This window comes from Heterocephalus glaber, unplaced genomic scaffold (assembly GCF_053883595.1).
Source record: "Heterocephalus glaber isolate CG9 unplaced genomic scaffold, H.glaber_assembly_v1.0 deba00001547, whole genome shotgun sequence".
NCBI classification, from domain to species: domain Eukaryota; kingdom Metazoa; phylum Chordata; class Mammalia; order Rodentia; family Bathyergidae; genus Heterocephalus; species Heterocephalus glaber.
In genome coordinates this window covers 230,334-257,200 of record NW_028258340.1, presented here as the reverse complement: position 1 = coordinate 257,200, position 26,867 = coordinate 230,334, and the positions used below count along the sequence as shown (strand labels likewise).

Sequence of the window (26,867 nt, the reverse complement as noted above, 5' to 3'; positions counted from 1 at the left end):
CACAGCCATCCCATTAAGCAATGAGCTTGTTGTGTTTAAATTATGTCCTGCAAATAAAATACACCGAAGCCCTAACTCTCACTACCACAGAATGTTACCACAGAATGTGACCTTATTTGGAAATAGAGTTTAGAAGTAATCAAGCTACACTGAGGCCATTAGGGTGGGTCATAAGCCAGTACAGCTGATGTCCTTATAAAAGGGGAAATCTGGACACAGAAACACACACAGAGGGAGGGCAATGTGAAGACACCCAGGAAGCAGGGATTTCAATGAGCCATCCAGAAGCCAAGAAACAGCTGAAGCCCCCAGAAGATTTGAAGGAGGCATAGAGCAGTTCCTTCCCTAACACCTTCAAAGAGAGCACAGTCATCCTAATGCCTTGATTTGGGGCTTCTGGTATTCACATTGTGAGATGATAAATTTCAGTTGTTTTGATTTGGTGTTTGTTTTTTTTTTTGGTACCAGGGATCAAACTCGGGACCTTGCACTTGCAAGGCAGGTGGCGGCACCACTGAGATTCCTGGTACCAAAAAAGAAAAATTTATTAGTACATGTGTACGGTACATACAGTTTACAATCATCTTGGGGAATGAGTACATGTATATAATACATCTTGTTTCTTTTTTTAATCCCTTTCCCCTTCCCTTCCCCTCCCCACTCCTCCTTTGGTTTCCCATCCCTCTTTTCACACTCATTGATGTTGTCTTAGCTCATGTTATGGCATATGGTGTTTGCTAGAGTCCTGTACTAGAGTTACTAGTCAACAATTCGGGTTACTAGAGTCCTGTACATGGCACATCTTTATTCCTCTTATTTCCCCTCACTTCCTCCTCACCCCTTGTCCTTGTTCCTTTGGACCACTTCTGCATTGCAAGAGATCTGTCCCCTTGTCCCTTTCTATCCATCCTTTATTGTTTTCTTTGTTTGTACTTTGCCTCACTCAAATGAGAGATGATACTATATAGTATTTTGCTTGTGTGTCTATTTCACTCAACATATTTTCCAGGTGCATCCATTTTCCTACAAATGTCTCAAATTTGTCATTCTTTATAGCTGAGTAGTATTCCATTATATAGAGATATCACATTTTCTTTATCCAGTCTTTTGTTGATGGGTATACAGGCTGCTTCCAGGATTTAAATATTACAAATTGTGCTGCTATAAACATTGATATCCATATATTGCTATAGTATGATGTCTTAAGCTCTTTGGGGAAGATACCTAGTAGGGAGATGGCTGGGTCATATGGAATTTCTAATTTCAATTCTTTGAGAAATCTCCATCCACACTGATTTCCATAATGGTTGTAGTAGTTTACATTCCCACCAGCAATGGAGGAGGGTTCCTTTTTCACCACAGCCACATCAACATTTGTTATTGTTTGACTTCTTAGTGATTGCCATTCTTTCCATAGTAAGATGGACTCTTAGCATTGCTTTAATTTGCATTTCCCTAATGGCCAGAAATGTTGAACATTTTTTCATATGTTTGTTGACCATTTGTATTTCTTCCTCTGTGAAGTGTCTGTTCATTTCTCTTACCCATTTCTTGACTGGGTCTTTAATTTTATGTGGTTTAATTTTTTTGAGTTCTTTATATATTCTAGATATTAGTCCTCTATTTGAGGAGTAGTTGGCAAAAAAACTTTTTCCCATTCTGTAGGTTGTCTCTTCACTCTACTGATTGATTATTTTGCTGTACAGAAGCTTTTTAGTCTGATATATTCTCATTTGTTGATTCTTACTGTTATTTCTTGTGAAACCCTAGATTTTTTTAAAGACTAGATTTCCTTGAAGAGACTATTGGCAGAAATATGAATGTTAAAGATGCTTTAGGTTAGGCCTCAGATCGAAGTGGGGAACATGTTAAGGCAAACTGGAGGAAAGACAATCCTTGTTCTAAGGTGGCAGAGATCTTGGCAGATTTATATTCTCTTGGATGAAAAGGGAACTTGTGAGTGATGAACTTTAGTATTTAAATGAAATTTCTAAAGAAAGTATTGAAAGCATAGCCTTGTTTCTCCTTGATGCTTATAGTAAAATGTGAGAGGAAAAAGATAAAGAAGGAATTTTTAGGAAAAAAATACCAGAACTTGAAAAATTATTAACCTGGCCACATTGCAAAATTTGAGAAAATATACCTGGAAAGAACACCAAAGGTATGTCTGAAAAACCAATTGCTAAAGAGCGTGACTTGTGGGTTCAGTCAACCATGTCCATAAAAATTCTGCCTTCTTAAGGAAACAGCCTAGATACACACCAACAGACAAATGGATAAAGAAAATGTGGAATGTATGCACAATAGAATATAGTTCAGCCATAAAGAAGAATAAAATCAAGTCATTTTCAGGAAAATGAATGGAAGTAGAGACTATCATGTTAGGTGAAATAAACCAGACTCAGAAAATTAATTCATTCATGGTTTTCCTTATATGAAAAACCTAATGAGTAAGTAAATAAAATGAAGTAGAGATAACAGAAAACTAGGAGGTAGACTTTTGGAGATAGGGAAGGGGATGAGAGGGAGGAGAAGGAAAGAGAATGGGATAGAACAGATAAAGATATGTTAAATGCATGTGCCAGTTTACCAAAACCAACCTCACCATTCTGTATTACCAACATTCACTAATAAATACATAAATGAACAAATAAATAAAAGAAATTCTGCTGCTTGAGCTAAAGGGGACAAAGATGGGAGAAAATCAAGGAAAGCTGTTAGACTTCTGTGATTCTTCAGGCAGGAAATGGGGTGGTAAAGCTATTTGAATGTCAACATGTGTTATCATTTGCAAAAAGGGAGTAATAAATTCACGAATGGTTCAAAAGCCATCAGGACTCCAACTGCCATGACAGACCCTGAATGCACAGGCTGTGGAGATGGAGGGCACCATCTCCTTGGCTTCAGAGGGTAGGGCCATCTCCTTGTTTCCAGGGCTGAGAGAGCAGGGCCACTACCCATGGTCAGGGTTGTAGGGTTACCATATCCGATCTGAGGTCACACGCCTCTTAACAATTTCACATGCTCTTGAACTCTGCAAAATTATCTCCAATTTTCCCTTGTGGTACTTGGGGAATATTGATTTCTGTGCTAGGTTTTAGCCTTCAATGGAGTTTACCACGAACTTTGGACTACATTCTTAGGCCAGTAATGAGTTCAGTAATACCCAAGCCTAGTGCTCCAGGAGCTGCTACTGTACTCACGCTGTCCATGGACTGGGCCTCATTCAGAAGGACTTAGGTCCCCTGCGAGCAACACTGGGGAATGGTTCTTCTATATACCACATTTCTAACATGCCACTCTGGGGCAGGGATTCAACATTGGGCTTTTCTATGTTCATTTCCCATTACTGATGGAATCCTTGTTAAATTTCTTCACTAACTAATGTGCTTAAATTCAACTGGTGAGTAAATTCAGGCCCAAAGCAAGCCAAAAAGTGTTTCTCAAAACAACATTAGTTAGCCAGCATGGTGGCACATTCCTATAATTCCAGCACTCTGGAAGGCTGAGGCAAGAGGATTACAAGTTCAAGCCCAGCCTGGGCAAGCCCCTGTCTCAAAAGAGTGATAAAAAGCACTGAGAATGTACCTCATTGTGAAGACCCTGGCTACATCCCCAGTACTGTCCATTAAAAAAAAGTTGTTATTGGAAGTAGTAGGAAAACCATTCAGATGGCCAGCGAGACTCTTGGGAACAACACATTATTTCACCTTCAAACCGTCTTAGACTAAAAAACTTTCTACCATGCTGCGAAAGTTTGGAGATGGACAATTTTTCCTTCCCTCTCATTTGAAAGGAATTGAAGAAGAAATAAAATGGCAGAGGTTTAAGGTTAATATTCAGGATGAATGATGATAATTTAGGTGATAAGACAGAAGATGAATTACATTCCTTTTTTGTCAGTGATAAAAATGGAAACACATATGCATACAACCAAATATCACCATCTACACAAAATTCCTCAACTAGTCATGTGAATTAGAGTTCTGGTAACCCAGATGACATGGTAATTGATTATGAAATGGACCCTGCTGTAGACAGTGATGAAAGTATTTCTTTAAGCCCTCAGTGTGTTGAAGTACTGGATCACCAAAAGTCTTCAAGTGCTTTCATTAGTCAGCAGATGTTAGACATGCATAAAGATCCCACATGTCAGTCTTCTGCACTTGTAAATACAGAGGAGCCTGAGTATCTGCAAAGTAATTGTCATTCCTTCGAAGCAGTTCAGGACCAGAATATTGAGCCATCTCTGACTTTTGTGTGGAAGTCTGACAATGATCTAAACTGTATAGACTGTCCTGCCGCCTCAGAGTTAAACCAAACATTTTTTCCCCATTAAGTTTATTGGTACATTTTCAGTGTAAAATACAGTTACATACATCATTGGGATCTTGTACCATTATATGAATATCTTGGTTCTTATTTTTTTCCCCTTCCCTTGCCCTCCCTTCACCCCCTCCACCCTTCCCTATTTGCAAAGACTTTGTTTCCATTTTTTTCCTTTTCTCATATTTTGTCTTTTTCCTTTTTTCCTTTCCCCCACCCCTCCCACTTCCCCTACTCCTTTAGACCTTTTCTTACTGCTACACAATATCAATTACACATTTTTTAAATTACAATATCATGATCTAGGAGACATTACCACAGATTTTACAGAATTTAAAAGGATATAGAAAGCATATTTCAAAAATATTTTTGAAATAAATTTGACAACTTCTAAGAAGTACCTTGGAAGACAAATTAATGAAACTAACTCTGGAGGAAATATAAAATTTGAATAGCACCTATTAAAGAAAGTATATTCCTAGCTTGAAAACCTACCTATATGACAACAGCAGGCTCATATACATTTTAACTGATAAATTATATCAAACATTTAAAGCAGAAAAAAGAAGGAACAGTTCTCCCCTCATTTTAGGAACTCAACATTGTGCTAATCCTAAAACTGGTTAAAGATAATAGAAGAAAAAGTATGAACATAGATAGAAATTTGTTTAATAAAACAAACTATTAGAAGTCAGAACTGGCAGGATGTAGAAAGTGGTTTTGTTATAGGGATGGCAGTGTTGGTTCAGCATTGGAAGATCCACCCCCAAAAGTCATCATTTTGACAGAGGAAAGGAAAAAGCCATATGATCCTGTCACTAGTTGGAGAAAAAGTATTGGACTAAATTCCACAGCTGTTCATGGTAAAAGCTATCAGGAGACTAGAAGTAGAACAGAACCTTCTCAACAGATTAAAGACATGGACTCCATACTTCCAGTGAGAACGCCTTATATGAATGGAGAAGATACAATGCTTTCTCCTTAAGGTGGGGAACAAGGGCAGATATGCTTATTCCTTATCTGTCCATTAAACTTTGAAACCTAGTCCCCACCAAAATAGTCTGGCAATAAAATGACACAACTAGGATAGGATTGGCACGGCAGAAGCAAAATCTTTACATGTAGATGAAATGATCATCTACAGAGAAAATACTAAGAAATCTCTAGGAGCCCCTAGAACTTGTATTTGAATTTAGCAGAATTAGAAACCATAAGGTATATATAAAAATTCAGGTCTATGTATACTTGCTATAAATGAAGAATTGGATATTGAAATTTAAAAGTTATGTAGGAGTGAGATCGGCTTCCGTGATCTACAATGGATCTGCCGATAATTCTCAATCTCAATAACGAGATTGTGAAGATGAGAAAAGAAGTGAAGAGAATACGAGTTTTGGTCATCAGAAAACTTGTCAGGAGTGTTGGCAGGCTGAAGTCAAAAAAAGGTACTGAAGGTGCACTGTTAAAAAATCAAAGACAGACGCAGTGATTGCTTGAAGAAATCCATGCCATGAAGGAATTGAAACCTGATATAGTAACTAAATCTGCTCTTGGTGATGATATCAACTTTGAAAAGATCTGCAAAAAGCCAGATTCTTCTGCAACTGAAAGGGCAATTGCCAGACTAGCTGAACATCCTCTTCTAAAGAAAAAAATAGGTATACTAAAAGCTGCTGTCCAAGCCTTTAAAGATGCAAGACAAAATACTACTGAAGTTAAGAATACTACAGAAGGAAATCATTCTAAGGACACTTTATATTCAGATGATGAAGAAAGTAAGTCACAGCATGAAAGAACTAAGACCATTGAGCAGAAATTGAAAGAAGCCAAAACACAGGCAAAGAAACCAATAAATAATTCAAAAAAAAATGGCCACAATGGAACATGGACCGAAAGCAGTGAACATTCCAAATTCTCTCTCAAAGCTTTTAGAAAAGGATTCTGTAGTTACCCCTCTCAGTTCCAGAAGACACCTCCTAACCCACACATGAAAACATTAAATAAAAAGAAAGGGTCTGATAACTTGCTTGGTGATGACAGTGATAGCGAGGAAGAATTATTTGGAGAAGAATAGGAATATTTTGATGACAGCACAGAAGAAAGGTTCTACCAACAGTCTTCCATGTCTGAAGACAGTGATAGTGGTGATGACTTCTTCATTGGAAAAACCAGACGGACACGAAAAAAGGAAAGTGGTTGCCGTACTTCAGCTAAGGAACAAAAACCTCTCCACCAAGTGTTGGCCAAAGAAGATATCCGTGAAACTAACTGGGATTGTGATGTAAAAAATAGAAATGACAAAAACAAGCCAAGTACAGAAGCCAGGAAGTTAGAATCAGTATTTTTTCACTCTTTATCTGGATCTAAAAGTTCTAGAAGGGAGCATAGAGAACAAGCTCCAAAAAGCAAAATCTCAGATTTTCCAGAAAATGAACCTCCAATTAAGAACCAGTTTAAAAGCAACACACAAAGAGGACTTAAAAATACAAAACAGCCATTAAACATGCCTTTTCTTCCTTCATGGGAAGCAAGCAGAAAGCGAAAAGAACAGCAATCTAAAATTGCTGTGTTTCAGGGGGAAAAAATTACATTTGATGACTGATTAGTACCTCTTTTTGTTAATTACCTATCTCAAATAGGTTATTTCTTTTTTTTTCTAATCTATTATTTTAAATTGTATTTTTCTCTCTGGAGGGCTTATAGAATGCTTGCTTTTTATTTTTTTAGGTGAGTTTGTGTTTATAGAGGCCTTTTATAAATTGAATACCTACTTAAACTTATTTTAATGGCATGCCCCAAGTTACTACTTTCTTAAGAGATTTTGGAGATTGTAGCAATCTAAGCTTTTCACATTTGGGCTTATCGTGAAGTATATTTTCCTAGTTCAGCCTTGAAATATCAAACTATAGTTAAAATAATGATAGATAAGGGCCGGGGATTTAGCTCAGTGGTTCCGCCGCCTGCCTAGAATGCGCAAGGTCCTGAGTTCAATCCCCGGTAACAAAAAAAATGATAGATATACATGAAATCATAATTATTTTAAATAGATCACCTTTGTTATAATTTATTGTTAGCAAACAAAAAATAGTAACTTTTATTCTGGGTGTACAGATAATATTATGTAAGTAAATATTTTTATTTTAGTTTTGATTATTTGTGTTCACATACATTTTCACTATCCTAAAATAGTTTTTCAGAACAATGTTTGGTTTCTTAATTATATTTCAGTCATTTAGACAAATCATTTAAATGTAGAAACACAGCCAAAAATCAGTTTTACATTTTACTGTATAGAAGTATTTCCATGAAATCAAGCATGTGTAATATCTAGTTATTTGACCATTTAGTCTCATAGAAACATTTTTTGAAGAGCTGTAGATTGTAATTTGCAGAACAAATTCTAGAAGGGGGTGGAATTGAAAGCCTTTCCACTGATGGCTGAGCAGAAAAGTTACAAGCTTACTCCTAAGGGCTGCTTTATATTTTACAGTACTGTTACTTAAAAGGAAAACAAGATTTTAAACTTAACTTCAAATGTTTTATTTTTTACTACTCTGTAAGATCTGAAAGGTTATTGATTAAACAATGCTAACTAAATTCCATGTTTACTTCGTCAGTACTGCTCATGGAAGGGAAGATCATCTGGTTAGCCTGAATATAGAAGTCATCTCTATCTTTTTTAAGAGTTTAAAAATTTAGATAACTAGAATGGAATTTAAGAGAGTATGCAGAAAGAAAATTATTTTGCTTTGCTGAGTGTAGGTTGTTTTTACTTTTTTTCTTTTAAATTATTATTTTGATATAATTTCACAGTGACCAAAAAAAAAGTGAAAGATATAGATATAATACGAGTGACATGGGACCTAAGAGTTGTGATTCATAGCTCTGTATCCAAAAAATTGAAAACGTGTTCACATTACAACTTGAATATGAATGTACATAGCCTAATAGTTAAAGAGAAGAAACAACCAAATGTCCAAACGAGGTTATTTTTATGCTTAACATGTTTTAATGCCCTTAGTTCCCTATTTAGAATTCAGAATCTAGAATTAGCCACTTTTAATGAAATACTTAAACTTTCTTTTATTGCCTAAATACCAGTTAATGACTTTATCCTACTTTCCTCTATTTCCCTTCTTATTTTTAGTTGTTACTTTTACTTTTTAGAGCATATAACATAACAGCATTATTATATTATTACATTATCTTTCTACCTGTCCCTATCTTAGTTGTAATCTTAGATTTTCAATTAAGTATATCAAGTACTAAATTTCTAAAGTTTCCCTAGTCTTTTGTTCAGATTGTTTATTTTCTAACAGATTCCTCAAAAAAAAAAACTCATAGAATTTTTTGAGCTCTTGTTATTTAAATTTTTTTCTGTGGTTTTGGTTCTTACAGAATTGTGGCTGGATCTTGTAATTGTGGCTTTTTCAGTGATCCACCCACTCTTTCTGGCAGCAAACCCTTCATTGTTGGTGAATCCGTTTTGGGATTCTTTTTGTATGTTTGCTTTCTGCTTATCAATCTTTTTTTTTGTGGAGTTTTTGTTTTTAGCTTTATGTTTGCAGTACATGCAGTTTACAGTCATCTTGGGGAGTGGGTACGTGAGCTTGTTTCTTTTTTAATCCCCTTCCCTTTTCCTTTCACCTCCCTCACTCCTCTAAATCCCCCTTCCCCATTTTCATTCTTGTTGATAGTATTAGTCTTAACTCATGTTTATGACATGTAGTGTTCATATTCTTGAGGTTATTAGGATTCTTCTGTACATAGCATAACTTTATTCTACTTATCTCCCTTCCCCTTATATGTTACCATATAATTATGGAAATGTCCCTGGACCTTTTCTGGCTATCTCTTAACCTCACCTAATATTACACTTAAATTATCATGACTTTATATTTTACTTAGATAACTAGTAGCCTGACTTACTCATAAATCTTTATCCCCAAAATTTTCCTTTTCTTTGTAAATAAATTTTAAAATCAGCCTATCAAATTTTACTTTAGGGCTGGGGATTTAGCTCAGTGGTTCCCCTGCCTGCCTCACAAGCACAAAGTCCCAAGTTTGATCCCGGGTACCAAAAAAACAAAACAAATTTTACTTTAAAATTATGTTGGGTGCTATTTTTGACTACTCTTAGAAATTATTTATAACCTGGGAATTTGTTTTTCAAATGTGTTCTCTTTGTTGTTCTCCAGTTAGTTGTATAGAAAAACTGGGTCTGCTTCTGTGAATGGGCCTAAGTTATAGAATTATAGAACAGTGTTTAGAGGAACAGATTCAATAGCCTAAGGATGATATCACCCTACAGAAATTAAGTAATCCTAAATTGGATACTGGAATGATGTTTGTGCTTTGAACATGTGTTTCTCTTCAAGGGAAAACTTGTTTTGAAAGAAAGTCCTTCTCCATGTTATTTTCAGGATAAAATTAAAAGGATGTTTTTCAGTAAAGCCAGCCAAAACTTGGAGGGTCGATGAAAGGAGGAGAGTTATTTGTGTTTATTTTTAAACTAAACATGGCATGAATACTCAGTAGTTAGCTTAGATCCATCATGGACAGAAGTTCATAACCTTCACATATACTACCAGTAAATAGTTTAGCTCATGTCTGAAATAGGTGTGAGTTCTGATTTTTTAAATTATAGGCACCACCTTTGATAAAGAAAAGGTTAAATATCCTTAATACTATTAAGGACTTATAACCAATATAATTGCAGCATTAATATACCTAGAATTTACTTTCTTGAGTACTTGAATTTATTTTGTACACTTTAATAACCAAAGTCTCCCTCCCCAAATTGAGCAGGTCTTTGATCAAATACCAACTGATTATTGTTCCCTGTTCCCTATACTTTTCTTCCATGGTATTATTTAACTGACATAAGTTTATATTGTTGTCAGCCTCCTTTACCTAAGGTACAACCTTTGGAAGTGCATGAAATTTGTTTTCTTCTCTGCCATATCCCATCTTTGAACAGTATAACTTACATAGTTAGGTATTTTCTTTTTTTTTTTTTTGGTACCGGGGATCGAACTTGGGACCTTGCGCTTGCGAGGCAGGCGCCTGAACCACTGAGCTAAATCCCCAGCCCAGTTAGGTATTTTCTTATTGAATGTTCTGCAAATATTTGGATAAATACTCATGGATATACACAAATGCTTACAGTTTATCAATGATTCATGTGGTCAAGTGGATATAGCTATCAGTTAGAAGTATACTATAGTGATACAGGTGAGAAATAAGGTGACTTGGATGTTAGCAGTTGACAGTGAGAATAGGAGAGAAAGTAATGGGGATTTTATTATAAAGAAAATGGTAAGTAATCCTCTAGGAAAAGTATAGTAGAGTGATTGAGATAAAGCAGTATGATTACTGGACAGCATTGGTAACCATTTGAGGTTTACGGTCATTAATTTACAGTGAAAACATTCAGTCCCTCCATTTGTATTTTTATTTCTCTGACCTTTTATGTAGTTAAGGCTTTTGTTTTTATTTAAATTGGTTTGCAGGAGTTTTTCATATGTTAGAAGAATTAGCCTTTTGTTTACCATGATTTTGAAAGAATTTTCACTTTGTCATTTGTCTTTTGACGTTTTAATTTTTTTCCAAACACTGTATTTGATTTTGTCATGTTACGTATGGTATTTGGTCTTTTATCCCCCAGCTGGTTATTATTGTTAGTGTATTTGAAGGCTATGACATTCTGTATGCTGATTATTTGCTGCTTCTAATTATTTCTCACACTGTTAGGTTCAGAATTTTGTCATTTAAAATATTAATAATTTACCTGTTCCTCTTATTTTTATAACTGTTTCCCTCGTCTGATTCAAATCCTAGTACCACATAAAATACCTAGCAAAACATAAAATAATAGCATGAAACTGTACTTTCTTGTGTGTGATAAGAATGCTTTCACTGAAATATCAAGTTGGGTTTTTTTTCCATTAAGTTTATTGGTACATTTTAGGTATACAATACAGTTACATTCATCATTGGAATCTTGTGCCTTTATATGATGTATCTTGGTTCTTATTTTTTTCCCCATTCCCCTGCCATCCCTTCAGCCCCTACACCCTTCCCTATTTACAAAGACTTTGTTTCCATTTTTTTCCTTTTCTCATATTTTTTTTCTCCCTTCTTTCCTTTCCCCTACTCCTCCCACTTCCCCTACTCCTTTAGACCTTTTTTTCCTATTTCACAATAATAGCAAGTTTTACTAAATGCTTTTTAAGCATCTATAAAGAGAGTCATGTGGTATTTTTTCTTTTTTTAAGATTTAATTAAATAATTTAAAAATCCATGCTTGGTGCATTTTGACAACTTTGCTTTTTCTATATTAACTTATCTGCTTAGGTTGGCATCTGAATCAATTTACATTTTTCTTAAAAGATAACCATTTCATCTGTTACATACTTTACACTGCTAAATGATACAGTCTCTTCTAAATTGTATCTACAAATTGGAGTAATTTTACTTTTTTCTTATTTTGCATATATTATAATTTTTCTAGATTAATTAACAGTTTGCTTATGTGAGGTATACATTTTTTCTTTGGGTGCTCTTTCAGCCTTATCCCACAGATTTTGATAACATTGTAATTTCTAGGCTATTTTTTCTCTTTTCATACCTTTTGTTCAATTATACTTCTGATATTTTCCCAATTTTCCTTCTCCGCTAGTTTGTAATTTCCTTTCATAATTACCCTTTAAATTTTAAAGTAAAGATTTTCTTAAAATCTAAATCTCACTTGTGATATTATAGAACAACAGCTGTAGATATGTAACAAATGAGTGTGGCTATGTTTCAGTAACTTTTACCTGCAGATGATCTAGGTGAGGGGCTGATTTAGCCTGTGCTCCATATTTATTAACCCCTTCTTTAGACACTATCTACTTACAGGCTTTTCTGAGTAATGATCAAATTAATAGGTCTTCCTCTTAGTGCCCTGTATCCATGACTGAATATTAGTTGATAGTGTATTTCTTAGACTTTGATATTTGTATGGATTAATCTAAGTATAGATACATGGATACATTTGTATGCCTTAAATTATGCATTTTGTCTCCAGCTATGAAAATATGAATAATGAATTTACCTCTTCCTTTCCTTTTCAACATTTGTTACTTATGGTATGTCTACTTTGTAAAGGCTTATAGCATTTACATTTTGTGCCATCACCCTAATTTGTGGGTCAAGTAACATGTTAAAGTTCACATTGTTGGCAAGTACTAAACACTAGGATGTGAATATGTGTAGCCTATATCATTGACAACAATATTGTACCATCGTCTTATCCTGTGCAGGCTGCTATTAACAAATCCCATACATTAAATGGTTTATAAATAGCAAAAAAAAAAGTTATATAGGAGTACAAAGGACCTAGAAAAGTTAAGACAACAACAACAACAAAAAAAAACAGTGTTGGAAGACGTTTAGTACCTAATTTTAAGACTTCTTCTAAAGCTACAGTAATCAAGGCAGTGTTGGTGTAAGGAAAGACATATAGATCATTTGAATAAAACAGAAAATCTAGAAATAGAACCACACATATGTGGTCCACTGAGTTTTGAAAGATTATTTAACATTAGCATTTTATAGAATATAATCTCAATTCAAGAGCCGAGGAAGAGATAAGTGTTTTCAGCAAATAACATTAGAACACCTGGTATCCATATATAAAAAATTAACATCAACCTTTTATTTCCATACATGAAAATAACTTGAAGGGATCTATGAACCTAAACATGAAAGCCTAAAAGTATAAAACTTTAAGAAGAAATTATCAGGCAAAATGTTTATGAATTTAGGGTAGGCAAGAACTACCTAGGATACAAAAGACATGATGTATAAAAGAAAAAAATTGATAAATGAGATTCCATCAAAATTTAGAACTTTAAATGACATCATTAAAATGAAAAGTAGTCCTTAAACAGACCATATTTCCAATGCATATAACCTATGACCAGAATATACAAAGAACTCTTACAGCTCATTAATAGACAACCTAATTAAAATGTAGAAACAAGAAGATGATAAATAGCCAGTATAGCACAAGGAATGGTGTGCAACTCTAGAATCAGAAAAATACTAATGAGTACAATAATAAGATTGAATTATACACTCATTAGGGAGATGAAGTTCAAAGTTTTAAAAGCCTTGTCATGACTTTTTCTTTTTGTTGGATTCTCCCCCTTTGCATTTAATTTGTCACATCCAATGGATTCATTCTGCTGGGTTTCCTGGGGTTGTAATCCTCATTGTCTTTTCCTAGGGTATTGTCTAAAATTTTTTGGAGTGCCGGTTTGGTATTCATGAAGTTCCTGAGGTGCACTTTGTCATGAAAGTATCTTATTTCTCCATCAATTTTGAAAGATAGTTTTGCAGGGTACATCAGTCTGGGTTGGAGGCTGTTTTCCTTTAGGGCTTGAAATATATCACTCCAAGCTCTTCTTGCCTTGAGGGTTTGCATTGAGAAGTCTGCTGTGATTCTGATGGGCTTTCCTTTGTATGTGATTTGTTTCTTTTCTCTCACTGCTTGTAGAATTTTGTTCTTCTGTTGGATTTCTGGAATCCTAACTATTATATACCTATGTGTAGAATTTTTTTGATATAGGCTAGCTGGAGTCCTATATGCCTCACTTATCCGTATGTCAAGTTCTTTTCCTCTCCTTGGGAAGTTTTCTGCCATCACTTATGTGAACAGTTTTTTTTATGTCATCTGCACTCTCTCCTCTTTCTTCATTGACTCCAATCATTCTTATGTTATTCTTCTTTGCATCGTCTAGCAGCTGCTGGATTGATTTCTCATGTCCCCTTACAATTTTAAAGCAATTTTTCTTTTCCTGGTCACTAATTGCAATCTTTTCTTCTATATGTGAAATTCTATCCTCACATTGGTTCATTTTGCTGCATAGACTTTTGATGAAGTTTTTAATCTCCTGGAAATCTGTTTGCATCTGTTTTATAGATTCCATTTGTTTCCTATGTTGGGATTCCATCATGTTCCTCAGATCCTCTATTTTTTTTATCTGTGTTCTCTCTAGATTTATTAGTCATGTCTTGCACCATGAGCACAATCTTTGCTATTATCTGAGTAATTATTTCTGATTTCATTTTTCCCAGATCCTCTTTTGTTGCCAGTTCAGAGAGTCCAGGTAGTTGAGTATCAGATTGTTCCATCTCGTTTCTCTTTGGGTTTGCTGTAGGTGATCCGGCAGTCTGTTTTTGAGGCTTGTTTACCTGGCTTCTCATTTCCACGGTGTGGGGGGTGCTTCTGACACCCGCATGGCTCACCTTCTCTGCCCAAGGACCTTGGGATGGTGGCAGGGGAAGCTTCCTTCCGGGTGCTGGGACCGGCTCACCTTCTCTGCCCTGGGAGCTTGGGATGGTGTTAAACCAAACATTTGACCTGAAGGCAGACAAAGTTAACTGCACCTTTATTTATAACACACCATGCCTTTGTTTTTTTGTTTGTTTGTTTTGGGGTTTTTTTGTACCGGGGATCGAACTCGGGTCCTTCCACTTGTGAGGCAGGCAGTGGAACCACTGAGCTAAATCCCTGGCCCCACACCATGTCTTTGAAAACGGTCAGTCTTTGCATACCCCTGGAGATCTGCAACCAGCCAGTGTGAGAAGTGGAAATACACCTCCTTCATCCTGTTCCACTTGGACATTATCCAATTCTGATAAGGTGCATGTAAGATTAACTAGTTATAATAAAGAAAGCTTTGAAAACTCTCCAAGGCACAGGGTCAGAGGCCCACAACACAAGTTACACAGCATTTTCTGATGATGTGATGCATACTGATATTGTTCCAGATATTGGAAATCAGTCTCAATATTCTTCAGGAAAGGTTGCCTGTGACTATACAGATGGGTCACAGCAAAGACTAGTTGGAGAAAAAGAGATACAAGCTCTAACACCAGTTTCTGATGGTATGGAAGTCCCCAGTGGGTCTGTATTACAAGAGCTCTATTGTTTATCTAAAGATGAACCAGATAGTGAAACACATTCACAAAGCTCATATGGTCCAAAGGAAATGGGCCAAAATCTAAGAGAGACAGTGTCTTAATTGTCTTATTGATGATGAATACCCTTTACTGGTTCCAGCTTTTAAAAAGAGTAAAGCTGAAGTGCTGGACTCAGAGCATAATATTACTGTGACTGAATATCCAAAAATTGCTTCTAATGAGAAGGATTTGGAAACCCAAAATAGTACTGTAGAATTGACACAAAGTTGTTCACCAGGACAAAAGACAGTTTCATTATTTGAAATGTCTTGCGATGCAAATGAAATGATTATTAGCACAAATAACACAACTTGCATGTCAACACCAATTGTAGAACCCACAGATGTAAGCTTTACTTTTTCACCAATCCAATCAACAGAGAGCTGTAATAAAGTGGAGAAGAGTAATCGAGAGCCTAAAAATTTACCCAACTTGAAGGGGACACCTATGAGCTTATCTAAGGCTAGTCTGGAAAAATCAGCAACTAAAACAAATACCCCTATAGGCAGCAAGTTTAGAAAAACTGAAATTATAAGTTACCCAAGACCAAACTTCAAGAATGTCAAAGCGAAAGTTGTGTCTAGACCAGTGTTGCAGTCCAAAGACCCTGCTTTATCTAAGGTCACACCCAAGCCTCAGTTGACCAGTGCACCTCACCCTCAGCAGCGTCTTCCTCGAGACAGTTGACAGCTTTGAGCAAAACACCAAGATCTGACTTGAATGCAGACATGAAAGCAGAAATCCTAATTAACAAGACTCATAAGCAGCAGTTTTAACAAACTCATTGCTAGCTAGGCTGTGCATGTTACAACTCATTCTAAAAATGCTTCACACAGGGTTCCAAGAACAACATCTGCCATGAAATCAAATCAGGAAGATGCTGACAAAACAAGTTCTCATTCAGTATGTGAGACTGGGTCCATAGCTGCATTTTTTCAGAAGATCAAAGGCATACTCCCTGTTAAAATGGAAAGTACAGAATGTTTGGGAATGATGTATGCTTCTAACATTGATAGGACCCACCCCAAAAAGAAGGGTGAAAAAGAAAATGAAATACCTATGGAAAAACAAGAGCTGAAAAAGGAAGTTATGAATGAGACCTTTGAATATAGTTCTCTGTTTTTGGATTCTGCTTCAAAAACTACCACCACCTCAGGTAGGAGAATATCCAAGCCTGACTCTTGCAGTTTGCGGAAAACACCATGTCCAAAAGCCAAAGTGGGGTCTATTGCTTCCTGTCTGAGGCAGAACAGCGACAGTAGAAAACTCAGTTCTGATCGAGCCTTATCTCCTCAGAGTGTCAGGCGTTTGTCCAGCTCTGGAAAAGCTACATCCTTGAAAAGTGCTCAGCCATCTTGGATGAATTTGCCTAGACCACTTCCTAAGTCCAGTGCATCTTTGAAAAGTTCAGCGCTACGGAGAACAGGAAGCAACCCGTCAATTGACAGCACCCACAGTGATCTGAGCACCTACAGCAATAATTCTGGTAATGCTGCTGTCATCAAGTATGAGGAGAAGCCCCCAAAACTAGCATTTCAGAATGGCTCAGGATCCTTATGTTTGAAGACTTTGGTACCCAGAGCTCATGTACACTTACTAAAAACGCCTACAAAAGGTCCTTCAAAGAAAAATCTATTCACACCTTTTAATGCAGTTGAAAAGGACAAGCAAAAGAATCCCAGGAGTCTATGCATCCAGACACAGACATCTCCAGATGTGCTGTCCTCTGAAAAAGCACTTGAATTGTCTCAGTATAAAACGAAATGTGAAAGCCAAAGTGGATTTATCCTGCAGCTCAAGCAGCTTCTTTCCCATGGCAATATCAAGCTGGAAGTATTAACAGTTGTGATCCAGCACCTGCTGTCTGAGCGGGAGGAAGCCCTGAAACAACACAAAACCCTATCTCAAGAACTTGTTAACCTCTGGAGAGAGCTAGTTGCTGCTTCAACCACCTGTGAGAAATTAGAAAAAGCCAGGAATGAGTTACAAACAGCATATGAAGCATTTGTCCAGAAGCTAAACCAGCAGCACCAGACTGATCAAACAGAGCTAGAAAATCGGCTTAAGGAATTTTACACTGGGGAATGTGAAAAGCTTCAGAACATTTACATTGAAGAAGCAGAGAAGTATAAAGCTCAGTTGCAAGAGCAGTTTGACAACTTAAATGGTGCCCATGAAACCTCTAAGTTGGAAATTGAAGCTAGCCACTCGGTGAAAATAGAATTGCTAAAGGAAGCCTATGAAACTTCCCTTTCAGAAATCAAGAAAAGCCATAAAATGGAAAAGAAATCACTTGAGAATTTACTTTATGAGAAGCAGGAATCATTGGTGAAACAAATCAGTGATCTGAAGAGTGAAAATGATGCTTTGAAGGAAAAGCTGGAATTAGAAGAACAAAAAAGTATTGAGAGAAAGCAAATTTTAAAAACCCTGAGATCATGTATCTGGAGCAAGAACTAGAAAGCCTGAAAGCTCTGTTAGAGATCAAGAATGAGAAACTGCATCAGCAAGATGTCAAGCTGATGAAAATGGAAAAACTGGTGGACAACAACACAGGTCTGGTTGACAAATTGAAGCGATCCCAGCAGGAGAACAAAGAATTAAAAGCTTGAATGGACAAGCACATGGCAATTTCAAGGCAACTTTCCACTGAGCAGGCCATGCTGCAGGAGTCGCTGGAGAAGGAGTCAAAAGTCAACAAGCGACTCTCCATGGAGAATGAGGAACTGCTGTGGAAGCTGCACAGTGGGGACCTGTGCAGCCCCAAGAGGTCCCCCATGTCCTCGGCCATCCCCTTTCAGTCACCCAGGAATTAGGGCTCCTTCCCCAGCCCTAGTGTTTCACCCAGATGACACTTCCTGGAAGCCAAGAGACTCTGAGGGCAGTTGGATGCAGGTCTGCAGGACTGTCCCTAATAACCATCACAGGAGCGAGAGCTATATTAGCTCAAGTGGAATTTCTGCAGGATAACTGGAAAGCAGCTACCACCAAAATTGGCTACATAGGAGACTGGAACTCTGGAGGAAGACTTTTGACTTGGTCCAAAGATTCCTCTAAAAAGGATTTCAGCATCGACATGGAACTTGTTGCACAAAGCACTTAAGGAATGAGAGAACCTTGTTCATTGCCTTTTTCACCTAAGCTTAAGGGGAAAAACTCTCAGGGCCCTATCAAGATAAAGATTTATAACCTTTATAATGTTCTTCCCCACAGACACCTTCTTGTGATTTTATTTTGTTCTGACTGTGGGCAGGGTATATGAATGGAATGGATGTGAGAGTGTCAGGTGTCTGGTGCAGCCTTCTTTACTGTGTGACAAAAGTCAAAAGCTCAATATAGTTGGATATGTACTAAATCAGATCATAGTGTATACATTTCAACAAAAGCCATAGAAGACAAAGCAATAGTTGCTTGAGTTATAATTACCTACCACCAACTCTACTCAACCCTGTGACATAGCAGAGAGGGTATGATAAGAAAAGCTCTGACTTGTCAATGTCTGTATAGTCTCCATATCTTTTTGGAGTAACTTGATGAGAGTTTCTCAATGTTCATCCTCATCAGTTTAAACTATTAGACTTTTCTGTAGGTTACATAATCCTAACACTGTACTATGATCCATTTTCTCAGGCTACATGCAAATATAGAACTGTAATTTTTTAAAAAATCTATATAAAGAAAAAATGCAGTACCAATGGATTGTTCTGTGCCGCGGTCCAGCCACAGCAGTCGAACAGGTTCCAAGTGGGGGTGTGAGGATGAAAGAGAAAGACAAGAAACGGGAGGCTCATGAAAGTTCCAAGCAACTTTATTGACTTTATTATTCTCTTATATAGTACTCAAGAATAGAAAACATCTTACATAAGGCACATCTGGAGATTCCCCAGGCCTTGAGACAGTCCCGTGTTTTCCTTACCCTATCTCCGTGTCCTTGTGCTGTTCTTAGCAATCCTCGCCCCCGGCTTACTTTCACTTGCAATGTACCTTTAGTATTGTAATTAACCCTTGGCTCCCCACAAGTCAGTACTTAGAATTTCGCCCCCGCACACTTCCTATTCTCCACCAGTTGCATTAACTCCTTGTAGGCCACCGGCTCCCGACAGTTCTGCCTTATTTTTACCTTTGAGCTAAACTATCCTTACAAATTTAAACTCATATCTTCTCTCCCATTATCCTTATCTCTCCCTTTCCTTTTTCTACCATCCACAGCCACAAAAGCAAACCTTCTACCTCCTACTTAGGCCTTTCCAGAGCCAGCTCATTTCCAAGGTGCTGAACTCATTTCCCATATAAACTAAGACCTGGATCTGATACACAGTTTTGGAAACTCTCACATAAAATAATGAGAAAGAGGTAGTTATTGCTAGAAGTAAGAAAGATAGGATTCAGCACTCACTGAAAAGTAGAAGCACCTTGATTAAGGTAATAACACTGTGTTTAATGGAACAAAATAGCCTGGGAAGATGGTACTAGTTTGAGGGTAACCTCGGAGCACTCCTTTCTTTAGAAAGGTAGCAGAATAGCCACCTGACGACTTGACAACTCTCCAGGTTACATTTGAACTTCTTTTTAGAACTTCCCTTATCCACCCCCAGCTCAAAACTTTGGGGAAGGTAGAAGAACAACTGTGGCTTTTCCTCCCATCCCTGCATATCAATTTTGTGACGTCAGTATTTACTAATCTGCATTGGATGGCTGTGCAAATAGCCCCTATAGTAAGAACAGATTAGGAAACTAGAGGTGGGTATTTGAGTCATCAGCCACATGTACAATACATAGGCAATTGATATTCATCATGCATGTTTATTTTAATTAGTGATTGTGTTTGATGTCTTTAACCTCCAAGAGTTTATTATGTATGTAACTTCCATGTTTGCTTCCGATAAGTGGGGACATAGATTCATTGCCCGCTCCTGGAATATCTCTCCTCCCACTTCTATGTTGTTCTCAATGACATTAGCCAAAGTTGGGTTTGCCATTCATCCCCTATGCATGGTAATCTCATGCTATTCCCTGCTGTCCTCCATATTGTTTAGGTGTCTCGGAAATCTTACAGCAATTAATAAAAATGTTCTCAGAGGATGGGAGACAACAGGAGAGAAGATAGGAAATAAAATAGAGAACTTTTGAGATTTGTTTAAACTAAATGTTTCACACAGGAATCAAAATGTTGGCATGTCATAAAAATAGATGTGTAAACAATGGTAGCTGTGCTGTTTGTAGTGATGGAAAGTTTTTTTTATTTTGATCAAATAAATAATGCTGGAATATTCAATATAAAAAAAGTTGTTATCCACAGATGATGGCAGGCTTTACTTCAAAATCCTAAGGCTTTGTGAAGTAACTGACCTGTAGGGTCCTGCTAAAGGGTTCAAACAGCTTCTCCATCTAGCACTGACACCTCAAGTACTATTGAATCTGCTGGATCATATGGCCCAAGAGGCAGAGCACCCTGCACAGCAGCCTGGACCTGGTACAGAGCCATCTGTTATTGTGGGCCCTACTCAAAACAAAGCTTTTGGATCACTTGGGAAATGGGACAGAGTAACACACTCAAATGAAGTATTGTTGCCTCCGAAGTCCAAAGAAGCCTCATAGCATCATACCTATTTTTTTCTTTTAGGAGGGTCCAGAAGCAACAAGTTATTCTTCACTTTAGAAGGAGTATCTCAAAAAAACCCACATCACTGGACCCCTAGAATTTTCCATGAAGTGGAAGGCCCTTAAATTTTTGTTGGCTTTACCTTCCTCCCCTTATGTTTTTATCAGATTTATTTCCCATACTCTGATATGCAAATGTCTTACCCATAAGTCTAGAAACATTGCTACTTCTTGCTCACTTGGTTCAATAAGCATAATGTCATGAGTACAATGGACCAGCATGGTATCTTGTGGAAGGTATCTTGAGCAAGATCCCTATGAAGTATATTGTGGCACGTGAGTGGAGAGTTGATGTACCTCTGAGATAGAACACTGCAGTTTTATTGTGGCCCTTGCCAGATGAAAAAAAACTACTTTTGCCACCAACAGAGCTAAGAGACAACCTACAATGTGGGAAAAAAATTTTAGCAGCTGTACCTCAGACAAAGGACTACTATCTAGAATATATAAAGAACTGAAAAAAATCAGACCCCCCCAAATTCAAAGACCAATTCAAAAATGGGCATCTGAAATGAACAGACATTTCTCAAAGAAGTAAAAGCAGCCAATAAACTATGAAAAAATGTTCAACATCACTGGTCATTCGAGAGACGCAGACGAAAACAACACTGAGATCCCACCTCACCCCAGAAAGGATGGTAGCTGTCAAGAAATCAACCAAAAACAAACGCTGGCGGGGATGTGGGGAGAAAGGAACCCTTCTCCATTGTTGGGAGTGCAGACTGGTGCAACCACTGTGGAAATCAGTATGGAGATACCTCAGAGAACTAGGACTAGAGGTCCCATTTGACCCTACTGTTCCCCTGCTGGGGATCTTCCCAAAAGAATTAAAAGAATCATACCACAGCAATATATGTGCACCCATATTTATAGCGGCACAGTTCGTAATAGCTAAAGCTTGGAAACAGCTCGAGTGCCTATCAACTGAAAACTGGATAAAGAAGATGTGTTTTTTTTATAAAATGGAGTACTGCTCAGCCATAAAGAACGAGAAACTAGAGTCATTTATCGCTAAATGGATGCATATTGAGGCCATCCTCTTAAGTGAAATAAATAGGACACACGTGTAAATACAGAATAGTTTCTCTAGTGTGAGAAACTGAAAGTGTAAATAGGATTAAAAGGATTAATAATGAATAATTGATACTTTGAAATAGGAAAAGGTCCAAAGGGGTAGGGGTGGTAGGAGAGGAAGGGGAAAGGAAAGAAGGGAAAGGAAAATTTATGAGAAAAGAAAAAAAATGGAAATGAAATCTATGTAAACCAGGAAGGGTGGAGGGGGTGAAGGGCACACAGGTAATGGGGAAAAAATAAGAACCAAGATACATCATGTACAGGTACAAGCTCCCAATGATAAATGTAAACGTATTGTATACCTAAAATGTACCAATAAAAAAATTTAAGGGAAAAAAAAAGAAAACTACTTTTAGGAGTCTTTACTGACAGGTTTCCCATACACAAAAGCATTTACCACATCAGTAGCTGCATATTGGGTGCAAGGAATGTGTTTATTTGCTCAAGTACTGAAACTACAACTGGAAGAAGAACAGCTACAATTTGAATTACCACCTGGTTAAGTTTATGATTATCCACTGTCATTCTCCAATATCCATTTGCTTTCTGCATAGGCCAGATAAGTAAGTTGAATGGGGATGTGATGGGAATCACCACCCCTGAATGCTTCAAGTCCCTGATGGTAGTGCTAATCTCTGCAATACAGTGGACCCTAGAGTAAGAACCGGCCTGACATACGAACAACTTGGGTTAATTAGGTTAATGGAAGATTCATCTGCCTCTTGTTATCTATAGTGTGTACCCAGATAAACATCCAGATCTCAGCTGTATTGACTTACAACTAATTTGAATTACAACCAGCCCTCAGGAACTGATCAAGTTCATAAGTCAAGGGTCCACTGTACTCCCAGGAATGCGACATTATTTGTGATTTCCTATTTTCCTAGGTATATGTAGTCCTAGAGGTATTCATTTGGTCTTTCCCACTATTCTACCCCTTACCCCACAGCTCAGGGAACCAATGTAACAATTCTTCCATTGTTATATATGTGTGTTCCAGTTGTCATTCTTTAACTGTGGAAATGCCACAGGGTGGGTTCAGGGACCCAGCAGACCCACTGTGAGAGATTTGAACTAAGACTTCATTAATAACTGCACTTCTACTTTAGCCCATACTCTGACTTGTGGACCACAGTGCTGTTTTTGATCTCCTGGAATTGGTGTCAGCTCAGAGCAAATGTCCAGTAATCCTCAAAATGTCTTATTATTTCCTTTTCTTCAATGCATATGTACTGATAAAAGGCTATAGGTCTCTTTGGGGAAGACTTCAAGAACGATTAATCATATAAGATTTTTGTAGTATGCAATGGTCCATCCTCAACGAGGCTTGGCCTCCCTTTCATTCAAGGCTTCTGGGTCTATACACAGGCTCAAGACTGAGAATTGATTGAGGAGCCATGACTCTCTTTATGATTCAAGTTAGACTTTTGTTTACTTGGCCTTGAACTCTTTTGCTTATACAAATCAACTAAGATTTAATAGACTGCCCATCTTATTCTTTTCTAGGGACATCGTGATCAATTAGGTAATGCCATAGGTCTGTGTGAGTCAGACTATTCTAATTATCGCTTTGACTCTACTATCCACCGTGGTAACCAGGTTTGCCTTTGCCTTGCCTTTGGCAATTAAAGTGTCTCCACTTGACCACTACCACACTGGCATCCATTGCATTTAGGTTTCCCTATTTAGTAGCAGCAGTTTCCACTGTGATTTAACAGAGCTCTTCAAGGATGCTGGGGTTTCTCTTAACAAATTTGTAAATATCTCACAGTTGTGGTGACAAATATGCCTTTAAATCTAGTCAAATTGGAGAGCTAATTCCAGAAATCCCAGAACTAATTCATAAAACCCATCGTGAAGATTCTGTTCCTCTAAAAATACTCTGAGTACCTGCTACGGCTTGTATCTAGATGTCTCCCCAAAGCCTCAAGCGGTCATAGGTGGGGCTTCTCAGAGGTGGCTGGATCTGGGGTGTGTGATGCTGAGATCAAGGATGTGATGCTGGGATTGATTCATGGTGCTATGCTAGAATTAAGGCTGCCCCACCCTGAGTGTGAGTGCTGCCTGCCCTAAGGGCGGGTGGTCTGGATAAGATATGAGGGACAGAAAGAGGGCTGTTGCTTGTCACACTGCTTGCTGCCTTGCTGCCTTCTGCCTGCCATAAACTGTTTGTCCTCTGTGATGCCCCTCTGCCATGCCACTCTGCCTTGGAGCCAGCCAAATATGAACTGAAACTCCTTTAATTTGGGGTGTTGGGTATTTTGTCTCAGCAACGAGAAAAATAATTAAGACAGTACCAAAATGTGTATATGGTTTCTCCAGAGAAATGGAACCAATAGCTCTGTGGGGGAAGGGACTGGTAAGTCGAAAATTCATAAGACAGGCCTACAGGCTGGAGATTTAGGTAAGAATTGTTGTAGTAGACTTAATTCCAGCATCTATAGGGCAGGTCAGTAGATTGAAAATTGAAGCAAAGTTTCTGTGTTACAGTCTTAAGGGAGAATTTATTCTTCTGCTACCTTGTACATAATCCTTTTCCCTTAGCAAGCATCTCAGTGAGTCATGATTCTTTTCCTGGTGGGGTGACCCAAACCTTCATTCCCATGTTAGAGAAAACCAGAGCTGGAGAGTAGTTAAAGCTGTACAAACAGATCTTGTTCAGAACTGTTACAGTAGAAAGAGACCTCAGTACAGAACTGGGCTCGCTTCCAAATACAGTAGGAACAAGTGGGAATTTATAGCTGAGGAGCAGGGAGGGGACCAGTGAATGGAAAATTACTAACAGGCAACATCTAAGGTGAGAGGGGATTCTGCTAAAGCAACCTAACAGGATTTTCACCAAGGACAGGGCAGAATGATCAGATATCACCTGGGAGATTTGATTAGCTATCAAGGGTGATCAGATGTTAAGGTTGGGGGATTCTGGCTAAACTGACTTAACAGGACTTTTGCTAAAGTTGAGTGATGAAAAGATAGACATGGAAGTACAAAAGTCAAGGCTCAGGAAGGGAATTCAAAGGATTCTAACTAAAATTTGGTGAAGGAGAGATTTGTCACCTCAAGGGTCTGCACCATTAGTGGTCTTACTTCAATTGAGTTGTAATTTTCCATTGATTTTCATCACTGGGCATAAATTCACTAAGAGATCTCCTGTATTCCAGACATGCTCTTACTTACCTCCACTGTAGAGTGGCTGTCCAAATCTCCATGGTATTTGAGATCAGTCCACCCAGTCATAACCACAACACTTTCCTTTATCTATTGATTTCAGACTTGAGGAGCTCAAAGTGGCCAAGTGACAGTCTTTACTTCCTGTGCAGTAGAATTATTGTTGTATCTCTTGGTGGAAGCGTTACTTCCTTTGGGATTAAGACATACCGAACAGCAGAGCATAAACTCACAGGCACAGGAAGAAAAATATTTTGCTAGTTTATTATTAGGAGTAATAGTAAGGGATATGATTCCTGGCCCAGAGCTGAGGGGGCAGGGCTGCCACTCCAGTGGGCTCAAAGGATAGATCATGAAGCCAATGAGGATTATTTGTAAGCCTTACAACCTAATGGAATTTGCCCCACTGTTTTGGACTTACTTGAACCCATGATTCCTTTTTCCATCCCAGTTTTTTTTCCCATTTTGAAATGGAAATATATATCCTATATCCTATACCACTATTATTTTGGAAGTTGGCTTCATGGATTCACATATGGAGAGGAAATTTAGCCCTGGATGAATGATATCCCAAGTCTCACCCATAAGTGATTTGGATGGTTCAAATTATGAGATTTGAGATTTAGAATTAATGAGGTCAAGATGAGATTTTTTTACTTAACAGTTGATGCTGGAATAATTAAGACTTCTAAGGATGTGAGGATTGGGTGACTATTTTGCGCATGAAAAGGACATGAATTTTGGGGGGACTCTTCTGGATTAAATTGTCTCCCCTCAAAAGACTATGTGGAAATCCTAATTCCCAACACTTAGAATGTGACCTTGTTTGGAAATAGAGCCTTTACAAGGGCCAGGGATTTAGCTCAGTGGCACTGTGCCTGCCTCGCAAGTGCAAGGTCCTGAGTTCGATCCCCAGTACAAAAAAAAAAATATATATATATATATATATATATATGGAGAGAGAGAGAGAGAGAGAGAGAGAGAGAGAGAGAGTCTTTACAGAGGTCAGAAAATCAAAACAGGGCCATTAGAGTGGGTCCTAATCTAATATGACTAGTGTCTTTATAAAAAGGGGAAATTTGGACAGAGACATGCAAACAGGGAGAAAGCCATGTGAAGATGAAGGCAGAATCCGGAGTGATACTTCTACAAGCATACATAGAGGGAAGAAAATGAGAGGACAAATGGGGAGAAGATAGCCACATCACTGGACTGATGTACGTACAAGCTAAGGAACACTAATGATTTCCAGAGACGCTAGAAGATGTGAGCAAGAGTTCTCTTCTAGATGCATCAGCAAAAGCATGACCCTAACTGGCACCTTGATTTCAGACTTCTAGCCTCTATAGATATGAGATAGAATTTTCTGTTATTTCAAAAACCCCGTTGTCACTACTTTTTTATAGCAGCCCTAGAAACCTGATGTGGAGTCTTAGTGAGGATATTGTCATTCTCAGCTGCTGAGACATTGGAAGTGTGTGATGGTGTCATCCTTGATGTATCTGAGATTCTTCAGTTCCTTTTTACCTCTGTGAATATTATTCTGTCCCCAATGAAATGTGGTTTTCTGAAGAACAAATGGAAAGCAATTATCTGGACCCAATTCTCTATCATGTTCTGTTAAC

The 26,867-nt window shown here is 37.7% G+C and overlaps 1 protein-coding gene and 2 pseudogenes across 6 annotated transcripts in view; all 3 read left to right on the top strand.

The window, feature by feature from the left end:
* The window catches only part of Znf81 (zinc finger protein 81), a 174,614-nt gene that overhangs the window by 114,094 nt on the left and 33,653 nt on the right, over nt 1-26,867 (top strand). The window lies entirely within an intron of this gene.
* LOC101726562 (microtubule-associated tumor suppressor 1 homolog) lies at nt 2-26,860 on the top strand (annotated as a pseudogene). Its single transcript, XR_015442449.1, has 3 exons — nt 2-4,323; nt 14,731-14,771; nt 14,895-26,860. The product of XR_015442449.1 is annotated as a microtubule-associated tumor suppressor 1 homolog (transcript).
* LOC110347557 (serum response factor-binding protein 1 pseudogene) lies at nt 5,210-7,926 on the top strand (annotated as a pseudogene).